Source organism: Bufo bufo, chromosome 6 (assembly GCF_905171765.1).
Source record: "Bufo bufo chromosome 6, aBufBuf1.1, whole genome shotgun sequence".
In the NCBI taxonomy this organism is placed as follows: domain Eukaryota; kingdom Metazoa; phylum Chordata; class Amphibia; order Anura; family Bufonidae; genus Bufo; species Bufo bufo.
The window spans coordinates 412048902-412064583 of record NC_053394.1 but is presented as its reverse complement, the minus strand read 5'-3'; the positions used below and the strand labels follow the sequence as shown (position 1 = coordinate 412064583).

General features: G+C 41.7%; 6 non-coding genes and 1 pseudogene across 6 annotated transcripts; all 7 read left to right on the top strand.

Moving 5' to 3' along the window:
• Window positions 1-5769: 5769 nt before the first annotated feature.
• On the top strand, window positions 5770-5940 carry LOC121006486 (annotated as a pseudogene).
• A 2610-nt stretch (window positions 5941-8550) lies between these two features.
• Window positions 8551-8741, top strand: LOC121006383. Its single transcript, XR_005780235.1, has one exon. It is a non-coding gene; the product is annotated as a U2 spliceosomal RNA (small nuclear RNA).
• Window positions 8742-9772: 1031 nt separating this feature from the next.
• On the top strand, window positions 9773-9963 carry LOC121006249. Its single transcript, XR_005780112.1, has one exon. It is a non-coding gene; the product is annotated as a U2 spliceosomal RNA (small nuclear RNA).
• A 1031-nt stretch (window positions 9964-10994) lies between these two features.
• Window positions 10995-11185, top strand: LOC121006247. Its single transcript, XR_005780111.1, has one exon. It is a non-coding gene; the product is annotated as a U2 spliceosomal RNA (small nuclear RNA).
• A 1030-nt stretch (window positions 11186-12215) lies between these two features.
• On the top strand, window positions 12216-12406 carry LOC121006246. Its single transcript, XR_005780110.1, has one exon. It is a non-coding gene; the product is annotated as a U2 spliceosomal RNA (small nuclear RNA).
• A 1031-nt stretch (window positions 12407-13437) lies between these two features.
• LOC121006245 lies at window positions 13438-13628 on the top strand. Its single transcript, XR_005780109.1, has one exon. It is a non-coding gene; the product is annotated as a U2 spliceosomal RNA (small nuclear RNA).
• A 1030-nt stretch (window positions 13629-14658) lies between these two features.
• LOC121006244 lies at window positions 14659-14849 on the top strand. Its single transcript, XR_005780108.1, has one exon. It is a non-coding gene; the product is annotated as a U2 spliceosomal RNA (small nuclear RNA).
• Window positions 14850-15682: the final 833 nt, after the last annotated feature.

Genomic DNA, 15682 nt, shown 5'->3' with positions numbered 1-15682 from the left:
CTCACTACTATTCCTATCATGCTTTCTGCTTGGCGTGCTTTGGCACCGCACCAGGAATTTCGTGCGAAGAAAAGGCGTGTCCAAAAGTCGCGTGTGGGCGGAGCTATGCAGATAGCAAACACGAAAAGAAGCATGCTGGTGTGACTTCTGTGCGTAGGACGCGCGTGAACGTTTTCCCCGGTTTGTGAGAGAAAGAAGCCTCCCGGACTGTGTATTGGGCTGGGGACAGTAGTCTATTGCCTTCATTAGTGCTCTGCATTGGGGACCATCGGCCTGTACTGCGAACCCTTTTCAGGTTATCGCTTCTCGGCCTTTTGGCTTCGATCTTAACGGATTGAGGCCAGAGGGCAAGGGAACTGCTGTGGATTCTCACCCTCGGCCTTGCCTGTATTTCAGGCTTGCTGCTATTGGGGGTGGGAGGAAGCAGTGGTTCACCTTCTCAGGACGTCGGGACCGGAGGATCGTGGAGGAATCTTTGGACTACGGATTTCGTCGACTGGGCGGAGGCGATCGCGGCTCGTTCCGGGCTGTTTTATTTTGGAGAAAGAAGAGGAGAGAAGTCGCTGAGATGGATTTCGGAGGAGGCGACCGGAGGAATCCGAGGGACGGATCACGTCCGGATTTCTTTTCAGAAGATTATGGCCTTAAGGACACCATTCGGTTTTTCGTGGCAGCAGAATATCGTCAAGGTAAAGACCTATCTTATATATACCGAAATATTCTATGCCCGATACTCCAGTTGGAGAAAGAGCACTTTTTTTGTGTGCAGAGTTTTTTTTCAAGAGGGATATATGATGTCTCCCTGGTTAGTCTGGATCTTTGCGAAAAGACCTTTGCCCTCTATGAGAGAAATAGAGGGAATGACGTCTTTGAAGGTGTGAAGGTGGTGCCTTTGTTCCAATACCAAACTAAGTTGTTAACTGTACAGATGTACAGCCCTTTCATATCTGACCAAGAAGTGACAAGCTTTCTTTATCAATATTGTGAGAAAGTGATCTTCAAAAGTTATGGGAGAACAAACTTTGGTGTCTGGAATGGGAAGAGAGTGTATGTGGTGACTTTTAAGAAAGACCCTAATGAAGAGGGAGGAGTGGCTAGACCGCCTCCAATTATCTTTATAAATAGAAGCCGTGGGTATTTGTTTTTTTCTGGGATGCCTAAGTACTGCAAGAGCTGCAGGAAATATGGCCACGGGGACTTTGACTGTAAAAGATGTAAGACGTGCACGTTTGATGTTCATCAGGAAGATCAATGCCCAAAAAGGAATGGTGGAAGTCAAGAAAATGAAAATAGGGAAGATTTCCCCCCCTTTAAGAAGTGAAGAAGGTGATGGTGAATTGGAGTCAGGGGTGAGGAGAGAAGAAAAGTGGTGGAAGGAGATTTGATGGAAAAAATGAGGGAAGAAGAAGCAAGGGAAAGTGAAAGGGAAAGAGAAGAGGGGAATACTGAGTTAGGGAAAATGAAGGGAAAAACTGTAGGTGAAAAAGGGAAAAGAGAAAAAAAGAAGAAAGGTGAAAAGAAGGAGTTAGTGACAACAGAGGTAGCAGGGCCCCAAGAAGAGACTGCTCCTCAAGTGGAGGCCTTTTCAGCTCTGGAAAAGGAGGTTGAAAAACTTAATGAAAGTTATCCCAATACAAGTAGCAGTGTGGATAGCAGCCTTCCATGTGGGCAAGGCTTAATGGAGATGGAGGTGAAAAGTTTAAAAAGAGGTTTATGTGAAAAAGATTCTGATGATGATGAAATTGGAACTGCAGAAAAAATAAGAGCTGTGGATTTGCTGGGCTCTATGTCGCCTAGCTCTGATGACGCTAGAGGAATTGAACTGGATGAAGAAGTTCATTCAGATAAGGGCGGGGGAGTTAGCCCTACATTAGGTGTAGGCTAATGGTGAAATGTGCTTCCTTGAACATTCAAGGTGTAAACAAAAAATATAAGCGTACTGCACTGTATGAATATTTAGAGAATGAAGACTTAGATTTTATTTTTTTGCAAGAATGTAATATAAAGAGAATGGTTGATTATGAGTATTTGAAAAAAGATTGGAATGGAAATGTGGTGTTTTCAGGGGGGAATGAGAATAAAAATGATGGAGTTGGTTTTTTATGTAGAAGAGAGTGGGAAATAGAAAGTTCAGAGGATATTTATCCAGGAAGAATTCTTATGGTGAGAGTAAAAAGGAATAATTTGAAAATAAAGTGTTTTTGCGTGTATGCTTATCCAGAGAAAAATAAGAGAAGAGATTTGTTTGAAGTTTTACAATTATTTATTTCTGGTAATGATCCTATAATTATCGGTGGGGATTTTAATTGTCATTTTAATAGGAAAGATGGTTCAGTTACGATTTTAAAAGGGATTTTAAATTCTGGAAACTTGAAAGATGTATGGGATTTGTGTGGGAGGAAAAAAGAAGAGGAGATTACGTGGAGGAGTAGGAATTTTGAATCCAGAATTGATTATTTTTTGTTTCGGATCAGTTTGAGTCTAAGAGTTTTAAATCTGATATATGTTGTTTTTCAGATCATAATGTAATAAAATGTATTTTAAATGTGGGTGAAAAGGAAAGTAGAAAACCGACGCATTGGAAACTAAATGTAACATTGTTAGAAGAAAAAGAAGTTAGGAATAGGTTTTGTAGTTTTTACGGAACTTTGGTGTCAAAGAAGGATGTGTATAGCAATATTTTAGAATGGTGGGATTTTGTAAAAGAACAGATAAGAGTGTTTTTTAAGAGAGTTGGTAAGGAAAAGGCAGTAGAGAAAAGGAAGCTATATTCGCTTTTAAATGGCCGGTTGCAAAGTTTTTATGTGTTTAAAAAAAGTGGATTGGATTTTGATGAGGATATTGAACTTGTTAAAAGAGAGATAAAAAGAGCGTTATGTGAGAGAGGTAAAGAAATTATTTTCAATGCGAGGGTAAAAGTTCTTGAAAATGATGAAAAATGTTCAAATTTCTTCTTTAAAAAAATTAGGGGAAAAAAAGATTTTATTGATTTTTTAGAGGGGGAAGTGGTCTTAGAGAAGAAATTGGAAAGAGTTGAAGAATTTTATGGGAAGTTGTTTGACAAGAAGGAGTGTGATAAGTCGTTGTGTGAGTTTTTTTTAAGTTCGATGGAAAAGAAATTCAATACAGAGGAAAAAGATAGTCTAATTAAAGGAGTGGAGAAAGAGGAAATCTTTGATATAATTAAAAGCTTCTCGAATTTGAAGACGCCCGGTTTAGACGGAATTCCGATAGAGTTTTACAAATCCTTTTGGAGTTTAATATCAGATGATTTTAGTAACGTTGTTTGGAAGGTTTTATCTTTAAGGACGGTCCCCAAGTCTTGGCATGAAGGAATAATTGTTTTATTATTTAAAAAAGGTGAGAAAAGTTTAATTAAGAATTGGAGGCCTATTACTCTATTAAACACTGATTATAAAATTTATGCGAAGATATTGGCAAATAGATTAAAAAAGGTGATTGCTTCGATAGTTGAGTGTGATCAATCATGTGCGGTGCCAGGTAGGAAAATTGTGGACTCTTTGATTTTAATAAGGGACGTTTTATGGGATTGTGTGGATAGAAACCAAAAAATGGCCGTGGTGTCAATAGACTTTGAGAAAGCCTATGACAGAGTCTCCCATTGTTTTTTATTTCAAGTATTAGAAAAGATGGATTGCCCTAAGGTTTTTATAGACCAAATCAAATGTTTATATTTTAATTCTTTTAGTAAAATATCTGTCAATGGTTTTTTATCAAAAAGAGTGGAGGTTCAGTGTGGTGTAAAACAGGGTTGTCCCCTATCTCCAATTTTATTTATAAGTGCAATTGAGCCATTATTATGTGAAATAAGGAGAGATAAAGTAGTTAATGGTATTTTCCTCCCTGGTGGTAGTAATGAATATGTGAAAGTGGTCGCTTATATGGATGATGTGACTGTTTTTATTAGGAATCAAAAAAGCTTAAATAGGGTCTGTAGAATTTTAGATTGGTTTTGTAGTGCGTCAGGTTTTAAGGTTAATTATGATAAATCTAATTTTATGTGTATTGGGGATTTGCTTTTAGATTCAGATTGTAGATTAATAAACGTGTGTGAGTTGAAGATTTTAGGTATTTTTTTTTCAAAGACAGTTGGTAACACAAAAAATTGGGAATCTTTGTTGGAAAGAGTTAGGAAAAAGATATGTTGGTGGAATCTTAGAGCTTTGACGATGGAAGGGAAAATTTTAATTATAAAACAAGTTTTATTGCCAATTTTTTTATATGTTGCTGCAGTTTTTATCCCTCCTATTTATATTATGAAAAAAATGGTTAAGTTATGTTTTAATTTTTTATGGAAGTCAAAAATGGAAAGAGTGAAAAGAGATGAGCTATATAAGTTAAAACAGAAAGGGGGGAAAAGTTTTCCAGACATTAGAAGATTTTTATATGTTAGATATTTATCTTACTGTGTAAGTACTTTAACTGGATCAGATTCAAGGGTTAAGTTTTTATTAACATACAACATGGGTTTTTTTATTAGGAAGTATAAGTGGGTAATGTCTGACCTTAAAAAACCATATAGGTTTACTCCACCGGAACATTATATTATTATTGAGAGAGTGCTGAGAGAATTTAGGCTAACTGAGTGTGAAGTGAGTGTCTTAAAATGTCATAGGAAAGTGTTGAAAGTTCTGAATGATAGAGCCTTTATGAGCCCAGTAGAAAGATTCTCAGAGAAAATTGTGGAGGAAATATGGACGAACTGTAATATTTATTTTTTACCAAACGAGCAAAAGGATCTAAACTGGAGCATAATTAAAGACTGTCTAACAACACGTGAATTTATGTATAGGAGAGGGTGTGCGAGAAGTGAATTTTGCCCAAGAAGAAATTGTGCTGAAAGTGAAAATCCAACTCATATTTTTTGGAACTGTAAGTTTGCGCAAGAAGTGTGGAGAAAAATCGGGAACTTAATAAAAAATGTGTGCAAGTTGGGTAGGTTAGAGTATGATATGGTGTTATATGGACTAAAGATCGATAAAGAAGAATTTAAAATAGTTTGGACGATTTTATCATGTGGAAAATTAGCTTTGTGGAAGTGTAGATGCATTGTGATATTGAAAAGGAAAGAACTGTCCGTAGAGGAGTGTGTAAAGTTATGTTTGAGTTATCTTTATGTTTTTTTTTGGAAAGAGAAATTAGACTTGGGGGAGGAAAAAGCAAAAGAGAGATGGAAACAAGACAGTTGGAATCTGCTGACCTTATAGAGAACAAAGTAAGTAAACCTGTAGTTAATAAAGTAAGGTAGAAAATAATATAAAAAAAAAAAAAAAAAAAAAAAAAAAAAAAAAAAAAAAAAAAAAAAAAACAAACAAACAAACAAAAAAATAAATAAATAAATAAAAAAAAAATATAAAATAAATAAATAAATAAATAAATAATTTAAAAAACAAGGAAAAAAGGAAAAAACAAAACAAAAAAAAAAAAAAAAAAAAAAAAAAAAAAAAAAAAAAAAAAAAATTAAAAAAAAAAAAAAAAAAAAAATTTTTGTTTATAACAAGTGAAGAGATACATACAGGGGAAAAATTGCTTTTTGTGTGAAGAGATATATACAAAATTAATTAAAAAAAAAAAAAAAAAAAATTTTTGGTATCTTCCACAATGATGGTTTGAAGAAAAGTCTTATTTTGATTTTTTTTGGTTTTGTGAAATGCTAAGATTTAAGACTTAAGATCTGAGTGGAAAAAAAAAAAAAAAAAAAAAAAAAAAAAAAAAAAAAAAAAAAAAAAAAAAAAAAAAAAAAAAAAAAAAAAAAAAAAAAAAAAATCTGTTCTTATCAGTTTAATATCTGATACGTCCCCTATCTGGGGACCATATATTAAATGGATTTTTCGAACAGGGAGATGGAAAAAGAGCTTGCTCTGTCCACTCCACGCATTGACCTGGTATTGCAGTACCTCCAGGACCGGTGCACCCCTTCTAATCCAGTATGAAAAAACAGAATGAAATTGAAATGGATTGCAAGCATCATCCTTCCAGCCAAGCAAGTGGAAAGTTGTGTGTGTCGTGCCTCCTTCAGCTTCTCCTCTGTCTGCCCAGTCAGTGCAGTGTTGCTTTTTGCATATAATACCTGCATCTAGTCTGTCAATCTCCTAATTGCATCAGCTGTCGGTTGTTTCCAGCACCAAGCAACCCATTCAGCCCCAGTGTCGTCACACACACCCTGGATCCAATTAAGACTGATGATTGGTTAATTGGCTTATCACCTGAATGAATTGTTTGGACCTCCCCTCCTCCACGTTTGATTTGGGCCTGTTGTGCACACCTCGGAGGGTTGCTGAGTCGTCTCTGGCAGGCAATTGACCCTTTTTTGTATCAAGTTGGCTGGATGTAACCATTTAGCTTTTGCAGTGCTTCAATAAATGAGTAAAGTTTGCCTGTGTCTCCCTCTTGTGGATCTTTTGAACTGGATTACTTAGTGGCTAAAAAGTAGCCCAGCACTTCCTATGCAGCTGGACCTACCTTGTCTGTTCAATGGACGGAACACTGCGCGTGTCACAAGAGCCTTGTCAGGTCAAGAGGTCAAAGAGGTCAAGTAAGGTCAGCTATTGGATGACATCACAAGGGCCCTGATGGAACACTCAACAATGGTGCCGTGACATCACAATCAACAATGGTTATCCTTTTTTTTTTTTTTTTTTTTTCCTTTCACTCACTACTATTCCTATCATGCTTTCTGCTTGGCGTGCTTTGGCACCGCACCAGGAATTTCGTGCGAAGAAAAGGCGTGTCCAAAAGTCGCGTGTGGGCGGAGCTATGCAGATAGCAAACACGAAAAGAAGCATGCTGGTGTGACTTCTGTGCGTAGGACGCGCGTGAACGTTTTCCCCGGTTTGTGAGAGAAAGAAGCCTCCCGGACTGTGTATTGGGCTGGGGACAGTAGTCTATTGCCTTCATTAGTGCTCTGCATTGGGGACCATCGGCCTGTACTGCGAACCCTTTTCAGGTTATCGCTTCTCGGCCTTTTGGCTAAGATCAAGTGTAGGGATACATTGGGTCTTGGTCAGAAGGTGCCTGGGGTACCCGGCTGCTCGGCCTGGGGGGATCGTCTGAGTTCATAGCTCGGACTTCACCCCCCTGCTGCTATTGGGCAGTCGGCTTAGTCCCTGGGCAACGAGGAGCGATCACCTTACCTGCCTGCTGCCTCGGTAGTGGGTGAAGGGCACTGTGTCAGTTCCGGTTTTGCCTGGCGTACCATTGGAGATGGAGATGGAGGTCCCGAATCCAGACGGAGGAGGAGTTCCTGATCCTGATGATGACAGCTTTGGTCCGGGAGAAGTGCCTACGTACCAGCGGATAAGAAATGGAATCCGTTTCCTGCTACAAGACTCACAGAAAAAGGAGAAAGGACTTACTTTCCTTGTTGAGGATATCTTGGTGGGACTGTTTGGCATCCGAAAGGAGCTGATTTTGGCTATATTGGACTTTCATAAAAGAGGGTCTTATGATGTGATCCTCATTACGGAAGAAGTTTGTACCGGAGTACTCAAGAAACTTGAACTTTGCAAGTTAAGCCCAATCTTGGAGGGCGTGGCGGTATTACCGCATTTTCCGAGGAAAAAGAGACTGGTAACAGTACTTATGTATAGTCCTTACGTGTTACAAGAAGATATTATTTCCTTTTTATTAAGGTATTGTGATAAAGTTATCCCAATGGGTAAAGTGTATAACCAATTTGGTATATGGACTATGAAGTGGAAATTTGAAGTTTTGTTGCATGAAAAGGAGGAAGGGGAATTAATCTTCCCACCTGGGAGATTTAAAATTGGAAAAATTAATGGTGATTTATTTTTTAATGGCATGACTGATTTTTGTCGTAATTGCAAGCAATATGGACACATAAAAGATGATTGTACTGAACAATATTGTGCTAACTGTCAATGTATAGGTCATAGTTATGAAAATTGTAAAGAAAAAAGAAATGCTATTTATGTGGTAAAATTGGTCACGTCCACGCTTCTTGCCCCCAAAAGAAAAAGGGGGAGGGAGGTGGAGAGGTGAGGGGAAAGCGCAAAGGAGTGGAGGAGACAGAAGCTGCTGAGGAGTCAAAAATAAGAAGGACAGTTAAAGAGAATAAGATAGAGGTAAGAGCAAGAAAGGAGTCAGGAGGAAAAATGGATACAGTAGAAAAGGAAAAATCAGAAAGTATGAAAGTGGTGGAAAAACCTAAAAATCCTTTTGAGAGAGGTTCAGAGGAGGAAGTACATAGTCAGAGAGTATGGTCAGAAATAGAAAGTGCACAGAAATCGGGGGTCAAATTACAGGCCTTATTTGCATATGTTAGGAAATCTATAATAGCTGACAAAGTGAGATTTTTTCAGCGTGCTAAGGTTCATCCATATGATCAAATAAAAATTCCAGATATAGTTACAGAAAATACGGAGTTTGATAGACGTAGTTTGTTGCTTATGTCATATTATGCATGGAAAGATGGTGCTAACCCAGATTGGTTTTGAGTTGATATGTTTTGTTTGTTTGTTTAAAAAAAAACGTTAATTTGTATTTTTATGTAAATATGTTTTAATAAAAATTATGACGTCCCCGTTTGGGGGTGCCAACTAAAAAAATCTGTTCTTATCAGTTTAATATCTGATACGTCCCCTATCTGGGGACCATATATTAAATGGATTTTTCGAACAGGGAGATGGAAAAAGAGCTTGCTCTGTCCACTCCACGCATTGACCTGGTATTGCAGTACCTCCAGGACCGGTGCACCCCTTCTAATCCAGTATGAAAAAACAGAATGAAATTGAAATGGATTGCAAGCATCATCCTTCCAGCCAAGCAAGTGGAAAGTTGTGTGTGTCGTGCCTCCTTCAGCTTCTCCTCTGTCTGCCCAGTCAGTGCAGTGTTGCTTTTTGCATATAATACCTGCATCTAGTCTGTCAATCTCCTAATTGCATCAGCTGTCGGTTGTTTCCAGCACCAAGCAACCCATTCAGCCCCAGTGTCGTCACACACACCCTGGATCCAATTAAGACTGATGATTGGTTAATTGGCTTATCACCTGAATGAATTGTTTGGACCTCCCCTCCTCCACGTTTGATTTGGGCCTGTTGTGCACACCTCGGAGGGTTGCTGAGTCGTCTCTGGCAGGCAATTGACCCTTTTTTGTATCAAGTTGGCTGGATGTAACCATTTAGCTTTTGCAGTGCTTCAATAAATGAGTAAAGTTTGCCTGTGTCTCCCTCTTGTGGATCTTTTGAACTGGATTACTTAGTGGCTAAAAAGTAGCCCAGCACTTCCTATGCAGCTGGACCTACCTTGTCTGTTCAATGGACGGAACACTGCGCGTGTCACAAGAGCCTTGTCAGGTCAAGAGGTCAAAGAGGTCAAGTAAGGTCAGCTATTGGATGACATCACAAGGGCCCTGATGGAACACTCAACAATGGTGCCGTGACATCACAATCAACAATGGTTATCCTTTTTTTTTTTTTTTTTTTTTTCCTTTCACTCACTACTATTCCTATCATGCTTTCTGCTTGGCGTGCTTTGGCACCGCACCAGGAATTTCGTGCGAAGAAAAGGCGTGTCCAAAAGTCGCGTGTGGGCGGAGCTATGCAGATAGCAAACACGAAAAGAAGCATGCTGGTGTGACTTCTGTGCGTAGGACGCGCGTGAACGTTTTCCCCGGTTTGTGAGAGAAAGAAGCCTCCCGGACTGTGTATTGGGCTGGGGACAGTAGTCTATTGCCTTCATTAGTGCTCTGCATTGGGGACCATCGGCCTGTACTGCGAACCCTTTTCAGGTTATCGCTTCTCGGCCTTTTGGCTAAGATCAAGTGTAGTATCTGTTCTTATCAGTTTAATATCTGATACGTCCCCTATCTGGGGACCATATATTAAATGGATTTTTCGAACAGGGAGATGGAAAAAGAGCTTGCTCTGTCCACTCCACGCATTGACCTGGTATTGCAGTACCTCCAGGACCGGTGCACCCCTTCTAATCCAGTATGAAAAAACAGAATGAAATTGAAATGGATTGCAAGCATCATCCTTCCAGCCAAGCAAGTGGAAAGTTGTGTGTGTCGTGCCTCCTTCAGCTTCTCCTCTGTCTGCCCAGTCAGTGCAGTGTTGCTTTTTGCATATAATACCTGCATCTAGTCTGTCAATCTCCTAATTGCATCAGCTGTCGGTTGTTTCCAGCACCAAGCAACCCATTCAGCCCCAGTGTCGTCACACACACCCTGGATCCAATTAAGACTGATGATTGGTTAATTGGCTTATCACCTGAATGAATTGTTTGGACCTCCCCTCCTCCACGTTTGATTTGGGCCTGTTGTGCACACCTCGGAGGGTTGCTGAGTCGTCTCTGGCAGGCAATTGACCCTTTTTTGTATCAAGTTGGCTGGATGTAACCATTTAGCTTTTGCAGTGCTTCAATAAATGAGTAAAGTTTGCCTGTGTCTCCCTCTTGTGGATCTTTTGAACTGGATTACTTAGTGGCTAAAAAGTAGCCCAGCACTTCCTATGCAGCTGGACCTACCTTGTCTGTTCAATGGACGGAACACTGCGCGTGTCACAAGAGCCTTGTCAGGTCAAGAGGTCAAAGAGGTCAAGTAAGGTCAGCTATTGGATGACATCACAAGGGCCCTGATGGAACACTCAACAATGGTGCCGTGACATCACAATCAACAATGGTTATCCTTTTTTTTTTTTTTTTTTTTTTCCTTTCACTCACTACTATTCCTATCATGCTTTCTGCTTGGCGTGCTTTGGCACCGCACCAGGAATTTCGTGCGAAGAAAAGGCGTGTCCAAAAGTCGCGTGTGGGCGGAGCTATGCAGATAGCAAACACGAAAAGAAGCATGCTGGTGTGACTTCTGTGCGTAGGACGCGCGTGAACGTTTTCCCCGGTTTGTGAGAGAAAGAAGCCTCCCGGACTGTGTATTGGGCTGGGGACAGTAGTCTATTGCCTTCATTAGTGCTCTGCATTGGGGACCATCGGCCTGTACTGCGAACCCTTTTCAGGTTATCGCTTCTCGGCCTTTTGGCTAAGATCAAGTGTAGTATCTGTTCTTATCAGTTTAATATCTGATACGTCCCCTATCTGGGGACCATATATTAAATGGATTTTTCGAACAGGGAGATGGAAAAAGAGCTTGCTCTGTCCACTCCACGCATTGACCTGGTATTGCAGTACCTCCAGGACCGGTGCACCCCTTCTAATCCAGTATGAAAAAACAGAATGAAATTGAAATGGATTGCAAGCATCATCCTTCCAGCCAAGCAAGTGGAAAGTTGTGTGTGTCGTGCCTCCTTCAGCTTCTCCTCTGTCTGCCCAGTCAGTGCAGTGTTGCTTTTTGCATATAATACCTGCATCTAGTCTGTCAATCTCCTAATTGCATCAGCTGTCGGTTGTTTCCAGCACCAAGCAACCCATTCAGCCCCAGTGTCGTCACACACACCCTGGATCCAATTAAGACTGATGATTGGTTAATTGGCTTATCACCTGAATGAATTGTTTGGACCTCCCCTCCTCCACGTTTGATTTGGGCCTGTTGTGCACACCTCGGAGGGTTGCTGAGTCGTCTCTGGCAGGCAATTGACCCTTTTTTGTATCAAGTTGGCTGGATGTAACCATTTAGCTTTTGCAGTGCTTCAATAAATGAGTAAAGTTTGCCTGTGTCTCCCTCTTGTGGATCTTTTGAACTGGATTACTTAGTGGCTAAAAAGTAGCCCAGCACTTCCTATGCAGCTGGACCTACCTTGTCTGTTCAATGGACGGAACACTGCGCGTGTCACAAGAGCCTTGTCAGGTCAAGAGGTCAAAGAGGTCAAGTAAGGTCAGCTATTGGATGACATCACAAGGGCCCTGATGGAACACTCAACAATGGTGCCGTGACATCACAATCAACAATGGTTATCCTTTTTTTTTTTTTTTTTTTTTCCTTTCACTCACTACTATTCCTATCATGCTTTCTGCTTGGCGTGCTTTGGCACCGCACCAGGAATTTCGTGCGAAGAAAAGGCGTGTCCAAAAGTCGCGTGTGGGCGGAGCTATGCAGATAGCAAACACGAAAAGAAGCATGCTGGTGTGACTTCTGTGCGTAGGACGCGCGTGAACGTTTTCCCCGGTTTGTGAGAGAAAGAAGCCTCCCGGACTGTGTATTGGGCTGGGGACAGTAGTCTATTGCCTTCATTAGTGCTCTGCATTGGGGACCATCGGCCTGTACTGCGAACCCTTTTCAGGTTATCGCTTCTCGGCCTTTTGGCTAAGATCAAGTGTAGTATCTGTTCTTATCAGTTTAATATCTGATACGTCCCCTATCTGGGGACCATATATTAAATGGATTTTTCGAACAGGGAGATGGAAAAAGAGCTTGCTCTGTCCACTCCACGCATTGACCTGGTATTGCAGTACCTCCAGGACCGGTGCACCCCTTCTAATCCAGTATGAAAAAACAGAATGAAATTGAAATGGATTGCAAGCATCATCCTTCCAGCCAAGCAAGTGGAAAGTTGTGTGTGTCGTGCCTCCTTCAGCTTCTCCTCTGTCTGCCCAGTCAGTGCAGTGTTGCTTTTTGCATATAATACCTGCATCTAGTCTGTCAATCTCCTAATTGCATCAGCTGTCGGTTGTTTCCAGCACCAAGCAACCCATTCAGCCCCAGTGTCGTCACACACACCCTGGATCCAATTAAGACTGATGATTGGTTAATTGGCTTATCACCTGAATGAATTGTTTGGACCTCCCCTCCTCCACGTTTGATTTGGGCCTGTTGTGCACACCTCGGAGGGTTGCTGAGTCGTCTCTGGCAGGCAATTGACCCTTTTTTGTATCAAGTTGGCTGGATGTAACCATTTAGCTTTTGCAGTGCTTCAATAAATGAGTAAAGTTTGCCTGTGTCTCCCTCTTGTGGATCTTTTGAACTGGATTACTTAGTGGCTAAAAAGTAGCCCAGCACTTCCTATGCAGCTGGACCTACCTTGTCTGTTCAATGGACGGAACACTGCGCGTGTCACAAGAGCCTTGTCAGGTCAAGAGGTCAAAGAGGTCAAGTAAGGTCAGCTATTGGATGACATCACAAGGGCCCTGATGGAACACTCAACAATGGTGCCGTGACATCACAATCAACAATGGTTATCCTTTTTTTTTTTTTTTTTTTTTTCCTTTCACTCACTACTATTCCTATCATGCTTTCTGCTTGGCGTGCTTTGGCACCGCACCAGGAATTTCGTGCGAAGAAAAGGCGTGTCCAAAAGTCGCGTGTGGGCGGAGCTATGCAGATAGCAAACACGAAAAGAAGCATGCTGGTGTGACTTCTGTGCGTAGGACGCGCGTGAACGTTTTCCCCGGTTTGTGAGAGAAAGAAGCCTCCCGGACTGTGTATTGGGCTGGGGACAGTAGTCTATTGCCTTCATTAGTGCTCTGCATTGGGGACCATCGGCCTGTACTGCGAACCCTTTTCAGGTTATCGCTTCTCGGCCTTTTGGCTAAGATCAAGTGTAGTATCTGTTCTTATCAGTTTAATATCTGATACGTCCCCTATCTGGGGACCATATATTAAATGGATTTTTCGAACAGGGAGATGGAAAAAGAGCTTGCTCTGTCCACTCCACGCATTGACCTGGTATTGCAGTACCTCCAGGACCGGTGCACCCCTTCTAATCCAGTATGAAAAAACAGAATGAAATTGAAATGGATTGCAAGCATCATCCTTCCAGCCAAGCAAGTGGAAAGTTGTGTGTGTCGTGCCTCCTTCAGCTTCTCCTCTGTCTGCCCAGTCAGTGCAGTGTTGCTTTTTGCATATAATACCTGCATCTAGTCTGTCAATCTCCTAATTGCATCAGCTGTCGGTTGTTTCCAGCACCAAGCAACCCATTCAGCCCCAGTGTCGTCACACACACCCTGGATCCAATTAAGACTGATGATTGGTTAATTGGCTTATCACCTGAATGAATTGTTTGGACCTCCCCTCCTCCACGTTTGATTTGGGCCTGTTGTGCACACCTCGGAGGGTTGCTGAGTCGTCTCTGGCAGGCAATTGACCCTTTTTTGTATCAAGTTGGCTGGATGTAACCATTTAGCTTTTGCAGTGCTTCAATAAATGAGTAAAGTTTGCCTGTGTCTCCCTCTTGTGGATCTTTTGAACTGGATTACTTAGTGGCTAAAAAGTAGCCCAGCACTTCCTATGCAGCTGGACCTACCTTGTCTGTTCAATGGACGGAACACTGCGCGTGTCACAAGAGCCTTGTCAGGTCAAGAGGTCAAAGAGGTCAAGTAAGGTCAGCTATTGGATGACATCACAAGGGCCCTGATGGAACACTCAACAATGGTGCCGTGACATCACAATCAACAATGGTTATCCTTTTTTTTTTTTTTTTTTTTTCCTTTCACTCACTACTATTCCTATCATGCTTTCTGCTTGGCGTGCTTTGGCACCGCACCAGGAATTTCGTGCGAAGAAAAGGCGTGTCCAAAAGTCGCGTGTGGGCGGAGCTATGCAGATAGCAAACACGAAAAGAAGCATGCTGGTGTGACTTCTGTGCGTAGGACGCGCGTGAACGTTTTCCCCGGTTTGTGAGAGAAAGAAGCCTCCCGGACTGTGTATTGGGCTGGGGACAGTAGTCTATTGCCTTCATTAGTGCTCTGCATTGGGGACCATCGGCCTGTACTGCGAACCCTTTTCAGGTTATCGCTTCTCGGCCTTTTGGCTAAGATCAAGTGTAGTATCTGTTCTTATCAGTTTAATATCTGATACGTCCCCTATCTGGGGACCATATATTAAATGGATTTTTCGAACAGGGAGATGGAAAAAGAGCTTGCTCTGTCCACTCCACGCATTGACCTGGTATTGCAGTACCTCCAGGACCGGTGCACCCCTTCTAATCCAGTATGAAAAAACAGAATGAAATTGAAATGGATTGCAAGCATCATCCTTCCAGCCAAGCAAGTGGAAAGTTGTGTGTGTCGTGCCTCCTTCAGCTTCTCCTCTGTCTGCCCAGTCAGTGCAGTGTTGCTTTTTGCATATAATACCTGCATCTAGTCTGTCAATCTCCTAATTGCATCAGCTGTCGGTTGTTTCCAGCACCAAGCAACCCATTCAGCCCCAGTGTCGTCACACACACCCTGGATCCAATTAAGACTGATGATTGGTTAATTGGCTTATCACCTGAATGAATTGTTTGGACCTCCCCTCCTCCACGTTTGATTTGGGCCTGTTGTGCACACCTCGGAGGGTTGCTGAGTCGTCTCTGGCAGGCAATTGACCCTTTTTTGTATCAAGTTGGCTGGATGTAACCATTTAGCTTTTGCAGTGCTTCAATAAATGAGTAAAGTTTGCCTGTGTCTCCCTCTTGTGGATCTTTTGAACTGGATTACTTAGTGGCTAAAAAGTAGCCCAGCACTTCCTATGCAGCTGGACCTACCTTGTCTGTTCAATGGACGGAACACTGCGCGTGTCACAAGAGCCTTGTCAGGTCAAGAGGTCAAAGAGGTCAAGTAAGGTCAGCTATTGGATGACATCACAAGGGCCCTGATGGAACACTCAACAATGGTGCCGTGACATCACAATCAACAATGGTTATCCTTTTTTTTTTTTTTTTTTTTTCCTTTCACTCACTACTATTCCTATCATGCTTTCTGCTTGGCGTGCTTTGGCACCGCACCAGGAATTTCGTGCGAAGAAAAGGCGTGTCCAAAAGTCGCGTGTGGGCGG